This window comes from Anolis sagrei, chromosome 3 (genome assembly GCF_037176765.1).
Source record: "Anolis sagrei isolate rAnoSag1 chromosome 3, rAnoSag1.mat, whole genome shotgun sequence".
NCBI lineage: Eukaryota > Metazoa > Chordata > Lepidosauria > Squamata > Dactyloidae > Anolis > Anolis sagrei.
Genome location: NC_090023.1, coordinates 182,307,280 through 182,333,791, shown reverse-complemented (window position 1 = coordinate 182,333,791; position 26,512 = coordinate 182,307,280). Strand labels below are relative to the sequence as shown.

The window sequence follows — 26,512 nt, the reverse complement described above, 5'->3', positions numbered from 1 at the left end:
CCAAAGATTTGGAGTGAAAGCCTGCTTTCTTTTGTCTGTAATAGAATGATAACAAAAATAATTCAATGTGTGCCTTAAAATATAGACGTTAAATCAAGGTTTCTGTCTTCATGTTATGTACTAATGATTTCTTGTTTCTGTCTTCATGTAATGTACTTTGTTCACTGTCTCAGATAAATGGAGTGGCAGGTCTTAAGGTGTATTTGCCACATTGTCTTGTATGAACACGATCACATTGTGAATGTCAAAACATTGCTCTCACTTGCTGCCTGTTGCAGTGTGTGTGTAATGTTGGAAAAATGGAGTAGCTTACTGTTAAAACAAATTGTTTTTTCAAGCCTCTTTGTATGATAGAGAACAAACAGATAGAGATCCCATGTGCTAATTCATAAAGAGAATGAAAAAAGGGAGGGGGAATAGCTCTATATTTTCTGAACTGGAGGAACAGATACTTTTAAAGAATCAAGTTCTTAATTTTGGCTTGTTAAGATTTTTTTATTGTATCAGAAGTGACTTGAGAAGCTGCAAGTTGCTTCTGGTGTGAGAGAATTAGCTGTCTGCAGGGACGTTACCCAGGGGGTGCCCAGATGTTTTACCATCCTCTGGGAGGCTTCTCTCATGTCCTTGCATGGAAGGCTGAAGCTGACAGGCTGGAGCTCACCCCATTTCACGGATTCGAACCGCCAATCTTCAGGTCAGCAGTTCAGCCGGCACAAGGGTTTAACCCATTTGGCCACCATAGCAATTAAAAATTCAGATTAAGAATGCTTGATCTTCATTCCAGTTCCCAGTCCTGTCTGCCATTAATCTTTATTTCATTAATCTTTATTTAGTCCCACCAGAACCTCCTTCCAGATACACTACATTGCTCATCTCACCCAGTGTTTTTAAACCTTTTAATCTTTGCAACTGACCCTGCCCATTGTGTCCAATTATTGTGGTATTATAGTGCACGGTGTGTTTACTTTGTATTGTTTTTTTTGTATTACTATTCTCATTATATTTTATTGCTGCATTTCTATGTTGTATATTTGCTTTGTTGTAATTGTTGGGCTTGGCCTCATGTAAGCCTCCCTGAGTCCCCTTGGGGAAATAGTGGCGGCATATAAATAAAGTTTTATTATTATTTATTATTACTTATCCAGTTGTTGAGTTTCCGCTTGATCCCTGTATATCCAAAAGCAGAGGGTAATTCTTTCTCGCAGCTCTATCTCCACAATTCTAGAACATATTTTTTGCTTCATGGAGGGATACAAGGGGAAAACTTGGCACCATAGGTAGAAGCAGTGGAAGGTATGGAAACACATATCACTAGCCCTTGTGTTGGATTATTATTTTATGATATTTCTTTTTATAGAGTCAGAGCTTCAACTACTAGGTTGGAAAATTGTTTCCAATACCGTTAACTGACAGCTATCAGACCTTTCACAAATGTAACAATTTGGTTCCACCACTGTGTTGGAAAAAACTGTAACAGCTGCAGTTGCCTGTAATACTGACTTTGAAGTCAAGCAAGATACATCAAAGTGTCAATTTCGCAGAAAATCTGTAAGAAGATAAAAGAAAAAAAAGGCAAAAAGAAAAGACATGAAGATGTATTAAAGACCAGGGGTGTCTCACCCGCATCTCTTTTTGATGCCTAGCCTTTTTTTGTTTTGTTACCCATTTTTATTTTTTGTTTAAAATTATAACGTTTAGAAATTGAGGAGTTGATTGCCACTTATAATTGAACATGCTTATTCGAATTGTTAATTCATTAATTATTTGATTGTTAATTTTCCAAAACAGACTGTGGGGTTTATAAAGGATAGCATTGAAGTGATCACGATTGAACCTTGGGACATACCGTATTTTGTTATCACCCCCCTCAATGGCTCTCTTTTTGCCTTCTTCCAGATTTGATTTTTCCCCCGAGATAGGCTGCAAAGTTCACTATATTCGTGCTATTACTGGAGGTCTGACATTTCTAGCATCATGTGGCTGGCTACAAAGATTGGCAAATTAATCTGGGGTTTAGATGTCTTAAATAGAAATGTTTTGAGTGCTTCAGGGCACATGAATAATATTATGTGTACAACTAAATCATTGAACTTGTTTAGTTCTCCACTTTTACTCAAGGCTTATGATCTGCCTAGTTCAGTGACAGGGCACATGCTTTGCATACAGGAGCCAAGGACCTAATTTCAATCCATGGTATCTACAGTTTAAAAAATCAGCTAATAAGTTACTTATTAAGCCTCTTACCTTAAAACGTAACAGACGTAATAGATTACTTACTGGAAAGAATCAGAGTAGCCCAGGTTACATGATTATTTTTAATAAAGTTACTCTCGCAGTCTGACCTTGATCATTCTTTGTGGCAAAGTCCTGGAACTTCCTATCCCACCCCACCCAGAAAAATGGGCTTCATAGCTTCAATCAAAACCCCAATGAATCAATACCTGATTCATTGAAAGGTGGTGTATGTGTGTGAGAGGGGGGGGGGGGGGGGGGAGGCAGGCCGGGAGAGGAGGAAATGTGGGATCACTTCCTGTATAATTATCTAAGCACCCAACTACGTATAGAATGGATCAACATGCTAAAGGGTGCAGAGAAATTGCAGCTTATTCCAAATACATACAGTAGAAACTAGAATAAAAAAACCTAAAATTCACCAGCAGAGAACAAAGAGAACATCTCTAGAAATATTTCAACAACATTAATAAAAGCCTGGGGATATTTTTTTTTGGGGGGGGGGGGGTGAAGGAAAAGAAATCTTTTGTAGTTTAAAGCTGGGCTTCTTAAACTTTTTCCACTTGTTTTTAAAAAATATTTTATTAATAATATATTTTGTTTTATGAGTAGATTTAATGCATTTAGTGCACATATGTCATTTATCTATAATCCCATTTCTCTGCCCTCTTCCTATTTCTCACTCTTCCTCTGTTTTATATTATCCACTCATTTATCTAAAATATCTTAGTCATGTTCACTCTAACATTTTTGTTTTTTCCCCTTCCCCACCTTCCCCCACCCAATATCCATACCACAATTTCTATTAGAACTTTAGCTTCATCCATGAGCTCAGCTTTCCCCATCTCTGTGCAATATTTACGTTGGCTTCACCTCTTTTTATTCATTCTGTATATATCATCCATTTCTCTTTAATTTTTCTTATTTTATCTTCCTTCTTATCCTCACAGATTACTTTTGCTATAATTTTTGATTGGCTCTGATCAAACAAGTAATTGTTCCAAACATTTTCCACTTGTGACCCCTTTTCACATGAGTTATTTTTACATGCCCCCACCTATATAGGCTATAAAATAGGTATACAAATAAACAATTACTGATGATAAATCATAAAGAAATTTATTTTCAAACAATATTTGGTGTGTGTGTGTGTATGTATATATTTCACCATTTATTAAAAATGTAAGCAAATTTGCATACTAATGGGATGAATGTGTTTGTTTATTTTTACATAAAGGATTAAATCTTGGCTGAGTATTTTGATACTGCTGGGTGTATATTTAATCTTCAACATTTTGCATGCTATTCCTTTTTCCTCCTGAATTGGGTTGATGGGGGTCCTTACCTCCAACCTAAAACATCCCAGGTTACAGAGTGGGCCATGTGCCTGAATTGAACCCATGTCCACTTCCCACTTGTTCCCATCATGGTTTGTTCACATACATGCATGCAATCCATATCCTTTTCTCTCCCCCCCAAGCCCCCCCCCTCAAATAGGTAGTATTAACTCTTCCCTCCCTGCAGAGGTTGCATGCTAATTCTTCTTGAACTTTTAATGGCAGATGACTCACGTTTTTGATTTTAGTTGAGTATGGTAACTTAGTTTTTTAGAATGAAAAATTGAAGGGAAATACTTCTTTAACTGGAAAAAAATAGACCTCAAGCAAATCTTGAAAAAGGCTTGCTAAACAAGGCAGGCTGTTTTTCCTTTTCTATGAAGTACAACTCAAGCATTTGCTGCATGTTGATGCTACAGATTAATGTAAATGTCTGAAACAGCCACTAGGTGGCAAAGTACACACAATTTTCATGATCTCTATCTTTCGTTATGGGACTCCAAATGGGATTGTGATCCACAGTTTAAGATGCTTTGGTCTAAAGGACCTATCAGTCAAAGAGGGCTGCTATTGTTTGAAGAATTGCTACTGAGCAAATGTGTGTATGTGCCTTCAAGTCTCCTATTGACTTGAATTTCCCACTCTTTTCTTAGATAAGAAGTGGTTTTGCCAGTTCTTTCCTTTGAAATATAGTTGACAGCACCTGGTAATTGTTGTCAGCCTCCCAACTATTAACCAGATCTGCCCCTGCGTAGCTTCGAAGATCAGACAGAATCTGGTACCTGTTGAGCAGAGCTTTCCAAACTATGTCGCTATAGGTGTATTGCACAAACATAATGAGAAACCTCAGTATGAAATGAGCAGTAAATCATATATATTTTAAAATATAAATGAAAGGGTTGCATGAGCTATGTTGTGTCCTCATACTTCATTATTTCAATTTATATATGTGTTTTGCTATCTCTTATTATGGGTTGGTCTAATCTGTTAGCTAGTAAAACTTAATTACTTTGTCACAAAATGATGCTTGTTTAAAAAATGTGTCGCCAACATGAAATGTTTTGAAACCTCTGCTGTATAGTATTTAGATACAGTGGAACCTCTATTTAAGTGTCCCAACTTAAGAAATATTTCAATTGAGAACTGTTGCTTGGCCTGGGTTTCACTTTCACATATGTTTGTTGTTTTGAGTTACGAGCTAGTACCAGCGGGGATTCTAGCGCAAGAGTAAAGGGCTTTAGGGCTTCAAGGGAAAAGCCTCCGTGCTTCACGCTCTTGTTCGCTTTGGGAGATTGCTGTCTGTTTTTGAGGAACTTTGAGTTAGTTGATTTTGTGTGTTTTTTTTTATTACTGGTATGTTTGGTTTCATGACGAGAGAGCAAGAGAGGGAGGGAGGCTGGAATTAATATAGTATGAAGGAAATGATGTTTCTGCCTCTTCACTTCATGCTATGTGCTTTTTTGCCACAACTTAGTACTTCTACCATTTTAAAGTTGAACTTTCTTTTGTATTGTTCCATGTGAATGTGCCTTTATAAATTATTTATTATTTATAAAGTACATTTTATTTAAAAATACATAACAAAAGATTGGGGGGGGGGGTGTTTGTGGGGGTTGGAATAGATTAATAGCATTTCAGTATATTTCAGTGGAAAATTCGATTTGAGATAAGAGAAATTTGAGTTAAAAGCTCCACGACTGAATGACTTAAACTCTTAATACAAGACATCAGTATTCTGTTCTTACTCACTTTTTTCTTCATTTTGATTCTTTCTTTGCTTGCTAATCATTCTCTTCAACTGCTTCCATGCTGATATAGTCTTCATATGTTGAGGAAGTTTCACTGATCTCCATCCACCCAAAAAAGCTATAATATAGTTGGTAGATTGCCCCACCTACGTATCTACAAAGCCAAGTAATATGTTTCCTTCTCTTGAGGCCTTTTCTGCCTTCTTGAATACGGAAAATTAACTTACTGTAATAAATTCTAATAACCCCAAATTAATGTTTTCCATAGTAGTAATTTCAACATTGATCAGGAAATATACCCTGACATACTAAATTTAGGGGCAAATTAAGAAATGAATTATTTGTGAAGTTAACAGAGCTCTGTAAAACATAAATACTTTAAAACTCTGTAATTTGAATCACTAACAATATACTCAATAGTCTAAAGCAAAAGCTGCTGTATTTGGAAATGTTTGGCATTTTTGGTGTTGCAATGAGATTGGTGACTTCTGATTCTGGACACCATTGTAAAGTGTGCATCTTAACATTTGTTTGGTCATAGTTAACATAATGTTACAGCAGTGATTGAGAGATGTGTGTATATGTATACACACACATACACCCCCCCCCCCCCCCACACACAGACTGATTAACTGCAGTGAGTCATAAGTTTCAAATGTAGTAACCCTGATCTAGGCATATCAGACAAATGATGGATGTTTCCAGTGATGGTCATTTCTATGTACATCAAAACATATATTCAACCTATTAAATGAAATCTGATATGGGGATATGCATTATCCATTTCTTTACAAGTTTATTGGTTCCTTCCAGTTGCCCTAGTAGGGTTACTGTTAACTATATATGTTAAGTAGTTCCATAGTTTTTGGAATGTATTAAAAATATCTCATTAGTGCTGACACTGAGAACACTCACTAAGTACCGTTCAGATAGGAAGAGGTTCTTTGTTTCCTAAAATAAAATATTTTCAGAAGATTGTTGTTTTGACAGTTCTGTGAGTTTTAGGCCCCTTTTACACTGACATATAAAATCCAGATTATCTGATTTGATAATCTGGATTATATGGCAGTGTAGAAGGGGCTTTAGAATTCTGCCAAGTTTTTCACTTACATTGAGGCTAACAATGGAACACATTCTCTTCTCTTGGTAATTGACATTTCTAGCACCCTGTGAATCAAAATTGTCTTCCTTTAGTTGTTCTGTTGTAAAATGCTGTGAATTATTTTGTCATAGAAAAGACAATACTATTTTATCATCTAATTGCCTTTTTATTGTGCTATATTATAACCAATGTGTTCTGAAGTAGCTAGTTTATTTAAAGTATTTCTTTATTGCTTTATCCCAGTCTACAGGGTTCCTGAGGTAATGAACAAATAAAATCTAATTCACCATAGAAACCTGGTTGCTACATTTTGCACTACTGCACATTTTAAGTACGGGGTCTGTTAAAAAATCCAAATCAATATTCCTTTGGCTTTAACAGCATATTCCTAATTTAGAACCAGAGGAAGTTTGCTGGATGCTATGAAAACATCAACAGGAATAAATGTCCTATGCCAAACAAAATGCCATTAAGGATTTAAAAGGTAAAATAATTTGTCAAATTCAGGTTCCAGATGGCAGGCAATCAATGGCTTCTCCCCATTTAGGAACATCGTTAGTTATCAGTAATAGTATTAACAGCTTTCGTCATGGTTGCATAATTGTATTTTATGTTGCTTTCAGAAATGTTGACATTTTTATTAGGTTTGGGGAGGGTGTACTTTCTTCAGCTAGGATTAATTAGTGGCATCACTGGTATTCTCTTACAAAACTCTTGAGCTTTGAAATTTCTCTGGTTTTGGAGTCAGGCAATTGCTGTTCTATTTTATAGACAAAAGTACTAAAGGAAGAGGCAAGCATTTTGATATCCATGAAGAATTAAAAATCTATATCCTTACTCTGCTGCTGTTGCTGATAAATGGATGTTTTCAAGTTAATTGATTTAAAGAAATTACTTGCCCTAAAGCTCCATTTTGGAAATAGTCATGTTAATCTTCACAATAAACTTATTTAGTATTGCCCAGGAAACTGACTGAGAAGAACTGGGGTCCCATCATTGTCTTTACTGGGTTTTACTTTCAATTTTATAGTTAATCTTTTTATAGAAATCTTTATATGGTACTGTATATAAAAACAACCAGAGTTCAATCATGAATATATATAGAGTATCAGCTTGGATGCACACACTACACAATCCTATACATATCTAGGCAGTTTAGTTGGGCTAAGTCCAAATAAGGGATTTTAATATCCGCAAGGGACTGTCCTTGAAGCAAATGTATTTAGTCACTAGGAAAAAATGTGTAATTTTTTCTGTTTCTTTCCAAGGGTGGAAAAAGTTCCATAAGCATAACATTTCTGTGTCATCTTTAATCCCAAAATTTAAAACATTAAAAACTATGAGCAATTCAGAGGGTTTTTAAAATCATGTCAGAAGTGACTTGAGTCGCTTATGGTGTGAGAGAACTGTCCGCCTGCAGAGACATTGCCCAGGGGATGCCCGGATGTTTTACCATCCTGTGGGAGTCTTCTCACATGTCCCTGCATGGGAAGCTGAAGCTGACTGGTGGGAGCTCACCCATCTCGCGGATTCGAACCGCTGACCTTAAGGTCAGCAGTTCAGCCGGTACAAGGTTTAGCCTATTGTACCACTGTGGCTCCTTAATTCAGAGGTGATATGTATATATGTGTGTATATATGTATAATGTATATATATAGAGAGGGGAGGGGGAGAGAGAGGTAGGTTAAAACACTAAGTCAGGAGCTGAAATATTAGAACAGAATTGTTACAAATAAATTGAACAGTTTATTTTCATAACTGTTCTAGTCAAATATTAGCAAATATTAAATTGAATAGTTTATTTTCATAAAAACGTTCTAGTCAAATATTAGCAAATAAGCTATTTTCCAACTTTGAAATATTGATTATTAAAACAGACAATACAATAAAAAGAATCATATAATATTTTCTAAAATTATATCAGAAGAAAATAAAGGGGGGGGGAAGAGGAATTAAAACTAATTTGGGAACATGACTTAGATGATAATGAAAATATCATTGGTGCTTGGAGGAAAATAATAACAACTAAACAATTGAAATTATATGTCTGTGACATCTGAGACTAATAGTATAGTAATGCTTGTAAATTAAATATTCTGAAGTGATGAAGAAGAAGTAATAGCAGGAGGTATTTTGTATGTATGTTATTATGCAGTGAGTTTAAACTATATTAGGAAGCATGTTTTAGAATGGTGTTAATATAGGAAAACTGTCACGAATATTGTACAGGGTGAGGCAGCATAACTTCCTTTTTTCAAAACTTAATAAAACCCATTGTATGAATCAGATTTTTAAAATAATGTAGGCGCTTACCTAAAGTTTTGTTTTACGTAGTTTTGAAGATCAAATTAGGTAGGTGATGTCCCCTATTCTCCATTCTCCATACACTGAGTAAACTGATTTCTGGCGTTTGTCATGACTCTTGCCAGCATAGCAGGCGTTATTTTGGCAATTTCTTCCTGGATGTTGGTCTTCAAATCTTGTAGGGTCCTTGGAGGGTTCACATGAACACGGGATTTAAAAAAAAAACCCATAGAAAAAAATCACAAATCTGGAGAGCAGACTGGCCACTCCAAATCCGCTCGAAAAGTAGGCCTCAACGGCAAAAGCACGCTTCTCACTGTTCCAACGCATGTTGACGACTGAACGGTGTCAGGACCAAACTTTATACTCCCGCCTCTCTAACAAGACCACTAGCGCTCTGCTACATCTTCAACCGACTGAATGGCGCGCATTTTAAAAAAGGAAGTTATGCTGCCTCATCCTGTATGACACTTGAATGTACATGGGTAAAAATTCCCACATTTGTTTTTATTTTTATTTTATATATCAAGTTCAAACTTATTTAATGCTAATACTTATCTCTCTGTTTTATATAATATATTCCTTATGGTTTCTATATATAAATATTTCAGCCATAAATTCCTAAATTAAATATTAGTTTTTTGAAGTCCTTCCATAAAGAGTTATTATTTAAGTGCTATACAATATTCCTTATTTGTCAAATTTCCATCCCTCTAAAAAAGAAATCCTTTCAACAGGTCTTTCAATGAGAATAGTAAACATCTTATGTGTATTAGCAGATAGTGAGTAACTAATACTGCCATAAAAACATGTTCTTCCCTATTAGTAACTTTCTGACTCACTGACGTCGCCAGAAGGTGGTACAGTAGAGGTCTCGCTCATCTGACATAAATGGGCTGGCAAAACGTCAGATAAATGAAAATGTCGGATAATATGGAGTCTCCTAGTGTTACTCATCCGACATAGCACTAGACACCTAGAATACTAACATCAGGGACTCAAAGGCTTAAGGCAAGGCAACAGCTCAGGGCTACAGCAGCCCAGCAGGAAGTGCCCAGATGTGGAAGAGGAGCGTGGAAATCACAGAGGGAAGGAGGGAGGGTACTTCCGCTTCTGGTCTTGCTGCTTTCCCTCCTTTCCTCCCTCCTCCTCCTTGTCTTGCCCTTTTCACATATTGGGAATGGAGAGAGAGAGTTGGGCATCGGATAAGAGCATTGGATAAGACTGAATGTCGGATAAGCTAAGATCGGATAAGGGAGACTCTACTGTAGTTATGCCTGTTGCAATGCTAAATTCATCCAGATGCGTTTAATCTAGCATTCTATACATGGAGCTCTGTATCTTCATAGAGGCATATGCAGTTCTTTGTACAGGCATATTTCAAATGAAATATTCATTCAGTGTGGTTTTATTTTGGGTATCACACAATTGCCTTCAGCACATTTTGCTATAGTTTTTCAATGAATGTCTCCTCGAGTCTCAACCAATTCAAAATAGTTTGTTGCAGCCAGAAAAATGAAGTTTCTGGAGAATAACAACTACTTGCACAATACGTTCCGCACAATTAAACAGGTATAACTCTTTCAAACCAGGAACAGAACATTTTTCAAATTTTGTTACATAGCGTTATCAACCTCTTGTGATGTAGATATGGATCAACAAATCCCAGGTGGGGAAAATTTGCAATTGGGATATTTGTTTGTCCCACAGAGTGTAATATATTGGGACAAAAATGTCTCATTCCTTTTTATGGTGATGCAGAGAAACTAGTGTGAGTGCTCACACAATCCCTTGCAGTGCTTAAAAGTGAAAGGAGGTATCAAATATACACTCACTTGATTCAGTCCAGGAAAAGCTAAGCAGACATATTGATGTCAAGAAAAGCAGAGATGGAAGGATTTTATATAGACACTAGCTGTCCCTTGCCACGTGTTGCTGTGGCCCAGTCTGGTGATCTGGAAAATAAAGTAATGAGAAAGTGTTGGTTTCTCATCTATGTAATTTCTTTATGCTTGTGGGTAAACAGTATTTCTTGTTTTTTCTTTGTCAGTGTTGTTGTGGATATTGTCTGGTTTGCCTACTCTGGAACATGCAACTTATAATTGTCCTTTTTTAGGGGTCCCTTTCAAATCTATGATACTATATCTCTTGCTGTGTGTGAATCATATATATCTATATCAATGTCTGGATGGCTCTTTGTCAAGAGGGCTTTGATTACGTTTCCTTGTCCTGGTGAAGGGAATTGGACTGGATTGCCTTAAGTATTTTCTGTTGGTCATAGGGGTTCAGTATGGGAAGTTTGCCCCAATTCTGCCATTTGTGGGGTTCAGAATGCTCTTTGATTGTAGGTGAACTATAAATCCCAGTAACTACAACTCCCAAATGTCACGGTCTATTTCCCCCAAACTCCATCTGTGTTCATATTTGGGCATATGGAATATTTGTGCCAAGTTTGGTCCAGATCCATCATTGTTTGAGTCCACAGTGCTTCTTGGATATAGATGAACTACAACTCCCAAAGTCAAGGTCAGTGACCACCAAACCCTTCTAGTATTTTTTGTTGGTCATGGGAGTCCTGTGTGCCATGTTTAGTTCAATTCCATCATTGGTGGAGTTGAGATTGCTCTTTGATTGTAGGTTAACTATAGATCCCAGCTACTACAACTCCTAAATGACAAAATCATTTTTGAGTGATGGTCACTCTTTGGGTTAGTGGGTGTCTTGTGGCCAAATTTGGCGGCAATTCGCCCAGTGGTTTTTGAGTTATGTTAATCCCACAAATGAACATTACATTTTTATTTATATAGACTAGCCATCCCCTGCCACACGTTGCTGTGGCCCAGTCTGTGTATATGTGTTTTGTGTGTGTATATATTTGTGTATATTTGTATATGTGTGTTTGCATATATATGTATGTGGTTTTGTGCGTACATTATAATATAATTTTTGTTTTTTTGCTTTTAAAGTCTCCTCTGCTGTGTTTTTCAGTGTTTTTATGAGTGATGGTCACTCATTGGCCTGATAGGTGCATTGTGTCCAAATTTGGTGTCAATTCGTTCAGTAGTTTTTGAGTTATGTTAATCCCACAAACGAACATTACATTTTTATTTATATGGATTCACATACAGTTCACTGCTGAGCAACCAGAGAAAGAGGATTTAGGAATGACCAAGGACGAGGAAGCAGTGTGCCTTTGAAAGACACATGACAGAAAGCATTTTTAAACCACAAAGAAAGAAGAATAGAGTAGCTTTGAATGTGGTACACCACAGGGATGGATGTAACCACGAATTAACAGCTTTTAAAGTTTAAAGATGAATGTAGGCAATGTATTCCATGCAAACCAGGAAAACATGGCATAGAAATGTATTGTAGTGCTAAGGCATGATATTATCTGAAGGGAAATATTTACTAAGTTGAGGTGGCCAGGTGCTTTGTAAAATGATTGATGCAACGAATGCCCTTTCCCTCAATCAAGGGCCATTCTTTATGCCAACTACTCTGTAACTTCTCATTTGGATATTACAGAGGAGCTTGCCAGCGAATTTCCTACATTTGATATAGAATTGATGGTTTTTCTTAGCAGATCTTTGTCATATCTGAGTTGATGAAAAAATAGTCCCCAACTGCATTTTGTCTTGTATGGAAATGTAGTTCACCTTGTGTTGTTACCACACTGTAACCAATGTAGAAAAATAACAAATCTTTTTTTTAAAAGGAGTGATGGGGGAAGTTATTTAAACTGTACATAGGCATTCATAGATAGCAATCTGAGACTGTGCTTTGGCAATGAGCATGTTGCAACAAATGTCTTTTGTATCCTTTCCAACTAATATAGAAACAGTGGATTTCTACATGGTTTTGGAAACTTCTCTGTCAGGTCACTTGAAGAATAAGAGAACATCCACTGGGTGTATCTTGTGCCATTTGGAACTCCCAAGTTATTGAATCCTGAGAACATTGCTTGTTGCTATTTACTTAGGAAATTTAAGGTGTTTGCGAATCCCTCTGCCCCTACACATGCCTTGTGACGCAGCCATCTGAGTGTCAGCTGCATTAAGATAACTTCTGACCACAAGGTCATGAGTTCAAAGCCAGCCTGGGTCGGAGTGAGCTTCCGACCAATTGTGTAGCTTGTTGTCGACCTTTGCAACCCAAAAGACAGTTGCGTCTGTCAAGTAGGAAAATTAGGTACCACCTATGTGCGGGGAGGCTAATTTAACAAAATTTACAAGGCATAAAAAGACTCCAGCAAAGCACTCCAGCAAAAGCATGCGGGGAATGCAGAAGTACTTCATCAGTGTCACAGATGGACGATGAAAGCGACAGCTCCCCTAGTGGCCAGAAAAATTAAATAGCCTATGACTGTTTGTCTATATCTGTTGTGTGTCTTTGGCATTGAATGTTTGCCATATATGTGTACATTGTAATCTGCCCTGAGTCCCCTGTGGGGTGAGAAGGGCGGAATATAAATACTGTAAATAAATACTGTAAATAAATAAGGTTCTTCCCTCTTCCTGCCATATATCTACTTCTGAGAGATCCTTTTAGAAGTGATTTGGGATTGGCTGCTCTGAAGTTCCCATCAAAATCTTGGGAACTTCCTTTCTCAATCTTTATTCCTGATCATTTAGGAGCAAGTTAAATATTAAGGTAAATATTGCTATTTATTTATTTATTTATTTGCAGTATTTATATTCTGCCCTTCTCACCCCGCAGGGGACTCAGGGCGGATTACAATGTACATATATATGGCAAACATTCCATGCCATAGACACACAACATATATAGACAGACACAGAGGCAATTTAACATTCCATTTTTTTCATGAGGGTATTCTGACCACCAGGGGAGCTGTTGCTTCACCGTCCATTTGTGACACTGATGAAGTACTTCCTCATTCTTTGCAGGCTTGCTGGAGATTTTTATGGCATCATAAATTAGTTAAATTAGCCTCCCCGCATAGGCTGTACCTAAATTTCCTACTTGACAGATGCGACTGTCTTTCAGGCTGCAAAGGTTGACAGCAAGCTACACAAATTGGTCGGACACTTACTCTGACCCGGGCTGGCTTCGAACTCATGACCTTTTGGTCAGTAGTGATCTTAATGCATCTGACTCCCAGCCAGCTACACCACAGTCCCGGTGATCTTTTTAAAAAGATCATCAACAATTTCCTATTTAATTTCTTAAGGAACTCTCAAGTGAATGTGTGATTGTTATTAATTTGTCATCTCTGTTTATATAAGTGGTTCCCGACTTTTTTTTTTTTTACCAGGGGCTATTTGACCAGGGACCATTCTCCAACATTAGTACCAAAAGGGTTATTAATCAGTTTTTGGTCAACTTTAGTTTCAGTTTGGTTACTTGGGGTGCTGATTCAGAAAATTGCATTGAATAGACCACATCAGTTCTAGTTTCTGATACAGAACATATGCCATCCAGTAGTCGCTATCTGTTTGCCCACAGAACACCATATTTAATCACCCAGAGCTGATGTGGTCTATCCAATGCAAGTTTCTGATTCAGCACCACAAATAACCCAGGAACAGACCTAAAAACGAAGACACTAAGGCGCCCGTGCTTTCATGCGCCACATGGACCATCTCTGCTCAGGGGGAGGGAGGAGAAGGAGAAGCAACAGTCAGGAGGCTTGTTGTCATGCCTTTCATGGGTAGTCAGCCTCTCCCCTCCTGACTTCCACAGGTTTCACAAGACCAGTCGCTTTTTTTGCAATTGTGTAGTAATGGTGAGGCCACGGACCATATTTTAGCTCTTGGGAACCATGGTGATCTGCAGACCACAGGTTGGGAATCACTGGTTTATATCAAAAGTCAGGTCAGGCAGTAATAGCTACCTCTGAGGATGCTTGCCATAGATGCAGGCAAAAAGTCAGGAGAAAATGCCTCTAAAATATGGCCATATAGCCCGAAAAAACCTACAACAACCCAGTGATTCCGGCCATGAAAGCCTTTGGCAATATATGGTATCTTCTTGTAGTAAACATTTGAGTGAATAATTTAAAAGATGCACATAATTTATTAAGTTTTTTTTACTCCTCCCAGCATCCTCTAGCACACTTTCATGTCATATAACAACAACAACTACTACTACTACTACTACTACTACTACTTTATTTATATTCCGCTCTATCTCCCCAAAGGGACTCAGGGCGGATTCCAAACATAGAAGGCAAACATTCAATGCCCAAATACAACAATATATCCATATTAACAAAATTTATATAACCCAACATATAAATACGAATTATAACTTAACAAACTAAAATTAAATAAAAAGCAAACATAAGACAAAACATCAAACATCAAATGGAAACAATAATTTCCCATTTCTTTGGGGCAAATTGATTGATCATTGCTCAAGATATCTATTAAGCTGGTGGGGAGCAGAGCATGGATATGGATGGCAACTATTAATCAGAGGTATAATGGTAGTATTACCAACTACTATTCCTCCACCTTGTAAGCCAGTGAGCAAAGGTATGTCTTCAGCTGTTTTTTGAAAGCGGGGAGGGAGGGGGCCATTTTGAACTCCTTAGGAAGGAAGTTCCAGAGGTGGGGGGCAGCCACGGAGAAGGCCCTTTCTCTTGTTCCCACCAGCCATGCTTGGGACGGGGGTGGAACTGAGAAGAGGACCTCCTCCGATGACCGCAGTGTCAGAGTTGGTCTGTAGAGGAAGATGCGGTTTGTCAAATAGTCTGGACCTAAGCTGTTTAGGGCTTTAAAGGTAAGATCCAGCACTTTGTATTTAGCTCGGAAGCAGACTAGCAGCCAGTGGAGCTTCTGCGACATGGGAGTGGTTCTCTCCCTGAACGGCGTTCCAGTTAGTAACCTGACTGCTAATCTCTGGATCATTTGAAACTTCTGAACTATCTTCAAAGGCAGCCCCACGTAGAGAGCATTGCAGTAGTCTAAACGGGATGGAATTTCTTTTGTTTTTTATTGCTAGTCTTATTGGTGCATACAGGCAGCAATATATGTCAAGAAAAGGAATGCAAGACATTATTGCTAAAACAATAAGACCATCAAGAAAAGATTGTCCTTCACGGCCCTTGTATACCTACAAATTCTGAGCCTGTCCTAGCCCATTTAAAAATGTCCAGTGCTAGGCTTGTACAGTTCTGATCTCCTCCATCCTTTATGTACTTACTTACAGAGCTGTTGCTTCTGTTTCTTGCTGAAGAAAGCCTTCTTGCCTTTTATAGCTCCTTGATTCTGCTTTGCTAACCATGTGCCTTCTTAGACTGTGTGATATGCTTCCTTATCTTTAGTTTACATTCTTCACTGAGCTTCTGCTAATGTGGTTTTGAATAACACCCCTAGTGTTCTAGAAATATTCCCCTTTGTTCTTCCGATTCCCTTTTTGCGAGTCATTGTTGTTGTTGTATTTTACTTTCTCTCTTGTTTTAAGAATTCCAAAATAATCTGGAACATCTATTTTCTATTATTAGACCCCTAGTAATTAACAGGGGACGTTAAAAGAGTGTCTCTTGGATTCCAGATGGAGGGATGTTACTCAGAATTTCTTTCTACTTTTGCCCCCATCTATTCATACTCACTCATCAGTTTGCCGTATCCTTATTAACTTGACAGTAGAGTCTGTTTACCATAATGGCTTTTTTTCCTAGGATTCGAAATTTATTTCTAGTTCCCCAACCTGGAGAATTATGTCAGGTACAATCACATATTTTCTCTCACTTTGTAAGAAAATGACTTTTTAAGCTTCAGTGCTGACCTTATTTGAATCAACCCAATTTACACGCAGATTCCTAGATGCTAATATTGTAGGTGAAAGGCTTATTGCAAGACCCCCATATTATTAGTAATGTGAGATTACTTGTCAATACAGATAATCCATCTGAATCATGATTTTGTGTGAGCACTGCTCTGTTTATAGCTTTATCTTTCCGCAGGATTGTGTGAGAGATAAGTTGATTATATTTATTGTCTTTTATGGTTAATATTTGGATAGCTTTGGGGCATCTAATACAGAACTCAAATAACTGATGTATTGAATTGATGTATATATAAATGTTAAATTAGTAATGCAGTCATCTTCTTCACCATGGGTCCTCAAACTATGGCCTGGGGGCTGGATTCAGCCCTCTAAGATCATTTACCCGGCCCTTGCTCAGGGTCAATCTAAGTCTGTAACGACTCAAAAGCACACAACAACAACAACAATCCTATGTCATCAGCCAAAAGCAGGCCCACACTTCCCACTGAAATACTAATACATTAATATTTGTTAAAATTGTTCTTCATTTTAATTATTGTATTGTTTTTAAGTGGCTTTTGCACTACAAATATGATATGTGCAGGGTGCATAGGAATTCCTTCTTTTTTTTTTTTTCAAATTATAATCCAGCCTTCCAACAGTTTGCGGGACTGTGACCTGGCCCTTTGTTTAAAAAGTTTGAGGACCCCTGTTCTTGACTAAGGAACTGATGGATATTTTAAAGGGCTTTATAATAGCAAAAGGGAAGTTTTAATTCAGTTTGCAATCCTTTATGCAACAGAATGAAAGTGCTTTCTCTTTGGAATTCTCGTTTGCAGGCAACAACAGGTTAATGTGAGCTCGGTGTTCTTGCATTATACAGCAGAAATGATGCACGATTAGATAAAAACAATGCATTAATTGTAACAGCGTTAGCTATGAAAAGTTCACTTTGTCCTGTTCTGGACAAAAAGGATGTCAGTTGACAAACTGAGAGAAGAGGAGTTTACAAAGTCATGTTCTTCTAGTTGCTTTTTTAAACAGCAAATTGTGATTTATTAAAAAGCTGCAGCAAAATGGCTCCAGAGTTTCTAGGGATAATGTCTCTTAGCCATAAATAATAAACAATCACCAGAACTTTAAAGCTTCAATCTCTTTTTTTGAGGATAGTCCAAAATTAGGTTGTTGTGAGTTTCTGGGTTGTATGACCATGTTCCAGAAGCATTCTCTCCTGACGTTTCACCTGCATCTGTGGCAGGCATCCTCAGAGGTTGTGAGGTTGTTGAAAACTAGAAAAATGGGGTTTCTATATCTGTGGAATGTCCAGGATGGGAGATAGAACTCTTGTCAGTTCGAGGTATTATTATTATTTTATTATTTAAAACATTTATATTCCGCCCTTTTCACCCCAAAGGGGACTCAGGGCAGAGCACAGCATATACACGGCAAACATTCAATGCTGGGACACAAATTCACATACAATACATAAACATTAAAAAAATATTTATCAAAATATTAAAATACACCATTTAAAACCATCCTAGTCATCCGCATCAAATCTAATTGGCCTGGTCATCTTTCTTATTGCCGCTTTATTGCCCTGTCCTGAAAGCTTGGTCCCACAGCCAAATTTTTACCATCCTTCTAGAGGACAGGAGGGAGGGGGCTGACCTGATCTCACCAGGAAGGGAGTCCCATAGCCGGGGAGCAATCACCGAGAAGGCCCTCTCTCTCGTCCCCACCAATCATGCCTGTGACAATGGCAGGACGTAAAGCAGGGCCTCCCCAGAAGATCTTAATCTCCGTGAGGTAGGTGTGAAAGTTTAAATTGGCCACCTTTATTAGCATTTAATGGCCCAGCAGTTTCAAGGTCCGGCTTCTTACTGCCTGGGGGAGTTGATTAGCTGGCCCTGATTGTTTCTTGTCTGGAATTCCCCTGTTTTTGAGTGTTGTTTTATATTTACTGTTAAGATTTTAGAGTTTTTTTTAATACTGGTACTGCAGAAATTTTCCATGAATCAGTAGCAAAAAAATGTGCTGCTCTGTAGTACTATATGGTCTTAGGCTTAATTCTGGATTTCTACAGTATTTGACCGAAGCCTAGACTGACTCTCATGGTGTCTGTCCACCAATAGATAAGATGCTGTCCATAAGACAAATCTTTTCCCCCATTGAGCCTCTCTGCACCCCTTGTTGGATATATGAGGGAACATAGAAGGGAGGAGATGAAGGCATCCATTGCACAAATAGAGATCCACTTACATGATACTGGATGGAAACCCCTGTTGTTGAAAACAGTCTGCGTTGAATGAACTAAAGTAATGTAGTGAATAAACTGAAACTGAATTTCATAAAATGCTATGAATTAGGAAGAAAGCTATGCTCCTTGTGAGATCTAAAGAGAAAGGACATGATGTAAATATTTTAATATAATTATTCATAATAAAAGTTGCACATCAGTTCCCTAAACCTGTAAAGAGTAATGTTTCTTTTATCAGAAATTAGTAGTTCCTCTCTTGGACGAGTTAATAATGCAGAGGGGGTCAACATTAAAAGAAAAAAAATTGCTTTGTACTACACTCAGTAGATGGCTGCTTTATTATAGATACCATCATATTCCAAATTTTGGACAGTAGAGAAGTGAGACATCTTTCTTCTTGTTTCCCAATCTCTTTGGCTGAAATAAGCTTGACAAAAATGTTTTAACTTTGAGAACAACTTTTACTGTCAGATAAAAGGAATAGCCATGAAATGCACTGTGGCCCAACAGGTGGGCAATTTTTAAATGGATCGATTTGAAAGAGAGATCACCTCTTCACAGAACAACTCATAATTTTGGGTTGATTTTTCGTTGATTTTTTTTACATTTGGAGAGAAGTCTTAAGTGATATGGATTTTGTTAAGTGGATAAATGTGAGGAACAGCAATATACAATTTGATGTATCATATAACAATTCAGAAACCTGTTTTTTGGATCTGAAAGTATTGGGAAAAAAGCAGCAAGAGATCACCTCACTTCCTTCCTGTGTAGAAAACCCACAGATGTCAATAATTCGTTCACAAAATCGTTTTTTTTAAAATGTAATCTCCACTATGGGCAGTTCCTTCCATAGTTCCATCAGTTCCCTGGTGGCACAGCGGGTTAAACCTCTGAACTGCTGAACTTGCTGACTGAAAGATCGGTTGTTCGAATCGAGAGAGCAGGGTGACCTCATGCTGTTAGGCCCAGCTTCTGCCAACCTAGCAGTTTGAAAACATGCAAATGTGAGTAGATCAATATGTGTCGCTTCTCTGGGAAGGTAACAGTACTCCATGCAGTTATGCCGGCCACATAAACTTGGAGGTCTCTACAGACAATGCTGGCTCTTCAGCTTAGAAATGGAGATGAGCACCACTTCTCAGAGTTGGACATGACTAGACTTAATGTCAGGGGAAACCTTTACCTATTTATGGACAGTTCCTTAGATCAAAATGTTAGAACTTTGGTTTAAATGTAATGAAATATTGTTTGTAGTTTGAACTATCTGTGGTGTAGCACTGCAGTGTAAGAGTTAAATGCATAGAGCTGTGCTTGATTCCTAGAGCTTGATTCCTAGAGCGTAACTTTGGAGTGTTCCGGTAACGTGTTTACATTGGTTTACATTCCACAAGATCAGATTACTATGTGCTCTCAGCTTCCAACGATGTAGGGCTATGTGATCTAATGTGCTTTTCTCTACTCCTGTAAATAGTATATATTTTGTAGATTTAGAAATTGCAATTCAAGTAAGCCACTCCAGGCTTTGGGGTTGATCTCTAGTATGTTGTGTTTATTTTTCCTTGTGCTTCTGAGCAGACGCCAGAGGGCCAAGTAGTATTGAGATAAGGAAGAGAGATAATTTATCACAATAAATCCAACACAAAACAGATTGGTTCTTATGAAAATGAGTTCAGGTGGTGGTAGCAAGCCTATATATTGATAAACCCATCAAATGGACAGAACATATCCACTTGATGTAACGAATGCTTCAGATTTAAACAAGGCATCCCAAATACCAGATTCTGAAATTCCCAAAAAAGTGCTCCCTTTAATTTCTTGGAGTGCTATCATCCTGCAACTGACCTCAGATTTTGGGCTATAGAAAAGATTGATAATACTGATGCCAACTTTCCATTAAAGAAAGAGGTAGATGGATTTTAAAATTGAAATCTTTGGCTCCTAAATGAGGATTTTGGCCCTCTCCCATTTCTGTGAATTCCCTAGGAGTTTTTGACAGTGTTTTGTTCTCTCAGTCCAGTTGCATCAATGCATCCTTGAATGTTATCAAACTTTCCTTTTTCTTTCTAACCATCTGCCAAGTACATTTTAAAAAACCTTGAGCCTGGTTCGCATGCTCCTTTTTGTCCAGTAAGTGGAATGAGGTGCTCTGCTTCAGAAATGTCCTCAGATTTCACATTGGAATATATAGGCCTTATACACAGATTAAAATGATTTTTTGAATGTAATACTATATTAGGTGCATATAATTATATGTGTGTTTTATATTTTTAAGCTTTGTAGAAGGTTGTATGGTGTGTGTGTGTGTGTGTGTGTGTGTGTGTATGATTCTCCTCAACCTTGGCACCACAATCATTTACTTCTTTAAAGTATTCCTTTACTCTGGATTAAATTTGTGATATGAGAGCTATCACTTAAAAATAAAATTTAGTGCAATTCAGAGCAAAACACAGAGAGCTAGGTGTTGGTGCCACTTATAGGGTGTCTTGCATAAGGTGACTCGTGTTTATTAACAACTGCTCAGAGTTAACCAGTATGTGTTCCCACAGAAAGCATGTGCAAATTCAGACATATTTGAAACTGTGAAATGAAATATATATAGGCCAAATGGTGTTAAAGAGCTTTTTCTGTAATAAAGCAGCCATCTATTGATCACTTTGAGATGTGTTCATTTTCCTTATGAATTCCATTGGGTACTGTCTGGGTTTTTCTGCTTTCCTTTATACAGTGCCAAAGCCATGTAGAAGTAATAGAAAACCCATATATTACAACTTATTTGGGAATCAGGATCTCTTTTATTATGTACTACATTGTCTAGCAGTTAATGTTACTAGTTAGTTAGGTCTTTAAATTTTCCTAAAACTCTTAATCCTTATCATTGGACTTGCAGAATGCTGCTATATGCTAGATACTAGATTTCAATATATGCCATTCATTTTTATAGCTCTTGTAGGTTGGCTTCATTAACATATGTACAACTGGGAAGGTAGCGATACAATATGATCCCATATATGCAGAACTGATATATGTGGTTTCACTTAATCACACATTCAGATAGTCACTTAGGTCTATCTATACAAGCTATACGCTTTGTTGTGCAGCAAGTGGATCTTAGCCATGTCTCATGCACAAGACTCATAGACAAGTCTTTATTCTTAATAGCAGAGATGAAATACAAACTTGCAATGTTGCATACCTCACTTCACTTCACTTTATTTCTTAATTAGTCGCTCTCCACCAAGGTGCTCCGAGCGACTTATACAAAAAACAAACTGTAAGAAACTTACATAATCTTTGTAAATAGCACAAAATAAGGCATTTTCATCTTAAGTCAAATGAGAAAGCATAACATAAACCTTGAGCAAACAGCTATTCCACCATAGCCTCCTTTAGAGCAGCATAACAGCTTCTCTCCAACCTCAGAGCAGAGCCTTTGAGCATAGATCTCCTCAGAGAAAAAGCTCTCCAGAACTGTATTCTAGAAACCCATACAGTTATACCCTATCGGGTGTGGTCCAAGATTGCTGGTTGACCTACATTACCAGCTGCACATAATAATTACCATCATAAGATTTTTCTTCAACACACACACTCACTTGGTCCTGCTACAACTTACTGTAACACGCTTTTCTCGGTTACCTACATTATTTGTCTCATTAAAATTAATAGGCTTTACTATTATTTGTAGTTTAATTTATCCATGTGAATTTTGGGAATGCATCCCTATGCATATGGGAGTTATATTGTATATATGCATACTACATAGCAGTTCTGATGCACTGAAAAATGTACAGTGGTAACAAGGTTACTACAAAAGATAGTGGAAATAAAGCAATTGATTATTTACTTTGATACAACTTTTCAATAACAGAATTCTAGCAGAGTTTAGTATCTTATGGTCTAAAAATTGAAACATATTGAAGAATCTTGGTAGTAGCTACTGATAAATAACAAGTTGCTTCTGATTAATTGTATTTCTCAGAAATGAATGTGCAACTTATGTGTACAATAGTTACGAAGGATAATGTCATTGTTTTGTAGTGCTATTAGATATGAAAAGAAAATGAAGGGTCACATTTCAAAAAGAAGTACTTTAAAATAATCCAAGCTATGCATTACATTTATGATAAGGGAACTATCACTATCACTTTATGTTAAGACTTAACATAAATATGATTGTGCTACTTGCAAGGCATATTGCACGACTGACTTGTCTGCTTTAACACTGCTCTGAGTTTACCAATATATGTTCCTATAGATAGCATGTGTAAATTCAGGCTTTCATCTTGTGAGATGCAACAGTTCAGAGGGAATTTTCCAAGGATTCCTTTTGTATTGTTCAGAAGTGGAATGGATTTGCATAGAACTCCATGTACTGTATAAGAAAAAAACAAAACAGCAGTATTTCTGTGTGCTCATGCATCAGGTCATTGTTGGTGCTCTTGGCTATGGAGCAGAATAATACTTAGAATATTTGTTAATGTATTTATTTCCTCTTAACTGGAAGTGGCAAATTAGCCCAAACGACTGATTGCTTAGGATGCCAGGAAGCTGTGTATGTACAAGAAAATGGTTTGGCTGTGACTCAGTCAGGAAGAGATGCAATATCCCTTAATGTGCATGGAAAGGTCAACATTTCCTTTCTTGCCTGAGTCAGCCACCAGATATGAATGACATGGAAAATCTTTCCTGATCTCTAACATTGTAATCAATTATACTCTGAGACGAAAAATAACATCACCTGAAACCACCAATGTCATTTACTAGTGCCCATTGGTTGTATATGTGTGTGTGAAACCTTCCTTGCAGCTTTTGCAGGTGAAGAGCTATTAATTTGTTTTAAAATTTAAGAGCAGACTTTACAAGCCATTGTTCACAGTGAGAAAGAATAATAAAATAATGATTACAAAATAATTTTTGTGCAGTGTGTTGTTGAAGGCTTTCATGGTCGGAATCACTGGGTTGCTGTGAGTTTTCAAGGGTGAATGGCCATGTTCCAGAAGCATTCTTTCCTGACGTTTCACCTGTATCTATGGCAGGCATCCCCAGGGGTAAAAAGGAGCTCCCGGTGGCGTAGTGGGTTAAGCCCCTGTGCCGGCAGGACTGAAGACCGACAGGTCGCAGGTTTGAATCCGGGGAGAGCGCAAATGAGCTCCCTCTGTCAGCTCCAGCTCCTCATGCGGGGACATGAGAGAAGCCTCCCACAAGGATGGTAAAACATCTGGGCATTCCCTGGGCAACGCCCTTGCAAGACGGCCAATTCTCTCACACCAGAAGCGATCTGCAGTTTCTCAAGTCGCTCCTAACATGACAAAAAAAAATCCCTAGAGGTTGTGAGGTCTGATGGAAACTAGGCAATTGAGGTTTATTTATCTGTGGAATGTTCAGGGTGGGAGAATGACAGACGGGTTCTTTCTCCCACCTGGAACATTACACGGATATATGAACCCCACTTGCCTAGTTTCCAACAGACCTCACAATCTCTGGGGATGCCTGCCATAGATGCAGGTGAAACATCAGGAGAGAATGCTTCTGGAACATGGCCATACAGCCCAGAAAACTCACAGCAACCCAGATTTTTTGTGCGTTTTGCAGTTTAAAACACTGAACCAGTTCCCAGGCCACTGATTTTGTGTCATATGCAGCATAAGCAAATATTTTTCTAGTTAAATAGTAACTAAATAAGAGCCGATTGAGAGCAGGAAAACTTGTTGGTTGCAAAGAACATAACTGCTTCAGTTTCCTAGGAAGCTAATTAATATGATTATTGTGCAAAAGGCCATGAAAGAAACAATAACTTGTAGACATTTGAGCTGTAGGCTTCTTAAATTTATCACCATCAGTTTTATTCCTGCACAGAGACGACAGCTCTAACAAAATGTTTGTTTTTGAACTGTGTATACATATTGGGATGTGAAGCCATGAATAAGTGTGAAACTGTTGAGTGAAAGAGCTCTATAACCTTTTACCCCATTGCCATTGCGATGTTTAAGATTTGGCAACTAAATATTTGAGTATGCACATTTGTTTTACTTAAATTTGAGAACTTTTAAAAGTTTTTGTTTACTTTGAAAGATGAAATTGCAATTCAACTGATTTACTGAAATGGGAAACAGAATATTTTCTCTTTTCTATGTTTTTGTAGAAAAAAGGGTTTGACAATAAGAAGATGAATCTGGGAAAGAAAACTACCTTATAATGGTAAATATGTTTCTACTCCTTATTGTTTTTCAATTTTTCTCCTTACTAAACAGTCTGTGTGTGTGCACGCGTGTGTGTGCATGTGTGTGTATGTATATATATGTATATATGTGTGTGTGTGCACGTGTGTGTGTGTGTGTGTGTGTGTGTGTGTGTATATATATATATATATATATATATATATATATATATATATACTTTTCTTAACCTAGCAGCCTAAATAATCATTGTTGTTGCTATGAGACTTCAAGGCACTTCTTAATTAGGGTGATTTTAAGGAGAACTTACTATGAGATTATGAGATTTCTTTGGCAAGGTTTGTTCAGATGTTTCTTTTGCCATCTTCTTGAATCAGAGAAAATGTGATTTACCCAGGGTTGCCCCATTGGTTTTTTAAGACCAAGCAGGTATTTGAATCCTGATCCCCAGTATCCTAGTGCAACACTCAAACCACTATACCATGCTGGCTATTCTAAACTATAAAACAATATTTGCATGTCTGTGACAGTCATAACTTGCTGGGACAAGATGCTTAGGTGCCTCAAAATCGGAGTGTTTTTGGTTGTCCAAATTGTTGTGCTGAGATTTAAGTCAAACTCCCACAGGAGGGTTGTTAGAATTGAGAGCAGGGCAGGAAAGAAATCACGATCGATGACTCAGAATTTCACAGTATTTTTGACTGCCTGTCAAGTTGCAGTGTCCACTTTCAAGTTGGAATATGAAGCTTGTGCCTCCTAGAAGCCAAATTACTCTGAAATTGAGTTTCTATAATTTACTGGAAAGTGTTTGTTCAAGGCAGTGGTCCTTAACCGGTGGGTCCCCAGGTGTTTTGGCCTACAACTCCCAGAAATCTCAGCCAGTTTTTCAGCTGTTAGGATTTCTGGGAATTGAAGGCCAAGACAGATTGAGAACCACTGGATTAAAGAGATAATAAAGAGGAGAGAACTACTGAAGTCAACATTGTAAAGGTGAAGGAATGACTGTATATTGGATTGGCCAGGGCATCCAGATTTTGCTTCCATTCAGATGACACTTCCAATGATTTTTTTCAAAAGCAGCACAGCTGTTGACAGTGGTAACCACCTGGTAAGGACTGAAGTTGAGACTTGACAGGTAGGGAAACATGGGCAATTGCTAGAAAGTTAGGGAGTTAGGATGAGAGAAGGGAAAAAGTAAGGGGAAATGCTTAGATTATTTATGAGGTGGAAATAGAGGGAGAGCAATGAAGATTGGAGCAAGTTAACAAGCAGGTAGGAGGGTTCAGGGGTTGGCAAATGGACTCCAGAGTATTTTGAGACTTTGCATTAAGCAGGGAGAGGCTATGATGGAAATCAGGATAAAAGATAAATCCTTCCTTCCACTAAAATTTGCCTTTGCCTTTAGAAGAGAAGCAAGGAATTTATCTGAATTTATTTTAATATGTTATAATATAATATATAACATATTGTGTATACATATCATTATAATATTGTAATGTAATGCAATATAATACTACTACTAATAATATGATATTATAATTATATATTTATATTACATGTAGTATTACTAATAATATTACAGTATAATTGATATAGTGCAATATAGCAATATTTAA

The 26,512-nt window shown here is 37.5% G+C and overlaps 1 protein-coding gene across 5 annotated transcripts in view; it reads left to right on the top strand.

The window, feature by feature from the left end:
- Nucleotides 1–26,512, top strand: part of SGMS1 (sphingomyelin synthase 1) — a 112,951-nt gene that overhangs the window by 22,705 nt on the left and 63,734 nt on the right. For 4 of the 5 annotated variants that reach the window (XM_060768783.2, XM_060768782.2, XM_067465714.1 and 1 more), the window contains exon 2: nucleotides 24,863–24,918. The exons of the other annotated variant lie outside the window; for it this stretch is intronic. The gene's annotated coding sequence lies outside the window, so the exon portion shown is untranslated. The remainder of the gene's footprint in view (nucleotides 1–24,862; nucleotides 24,919–26,512) is intronic. 5 annotated transcript variants of the gene reach the window in all.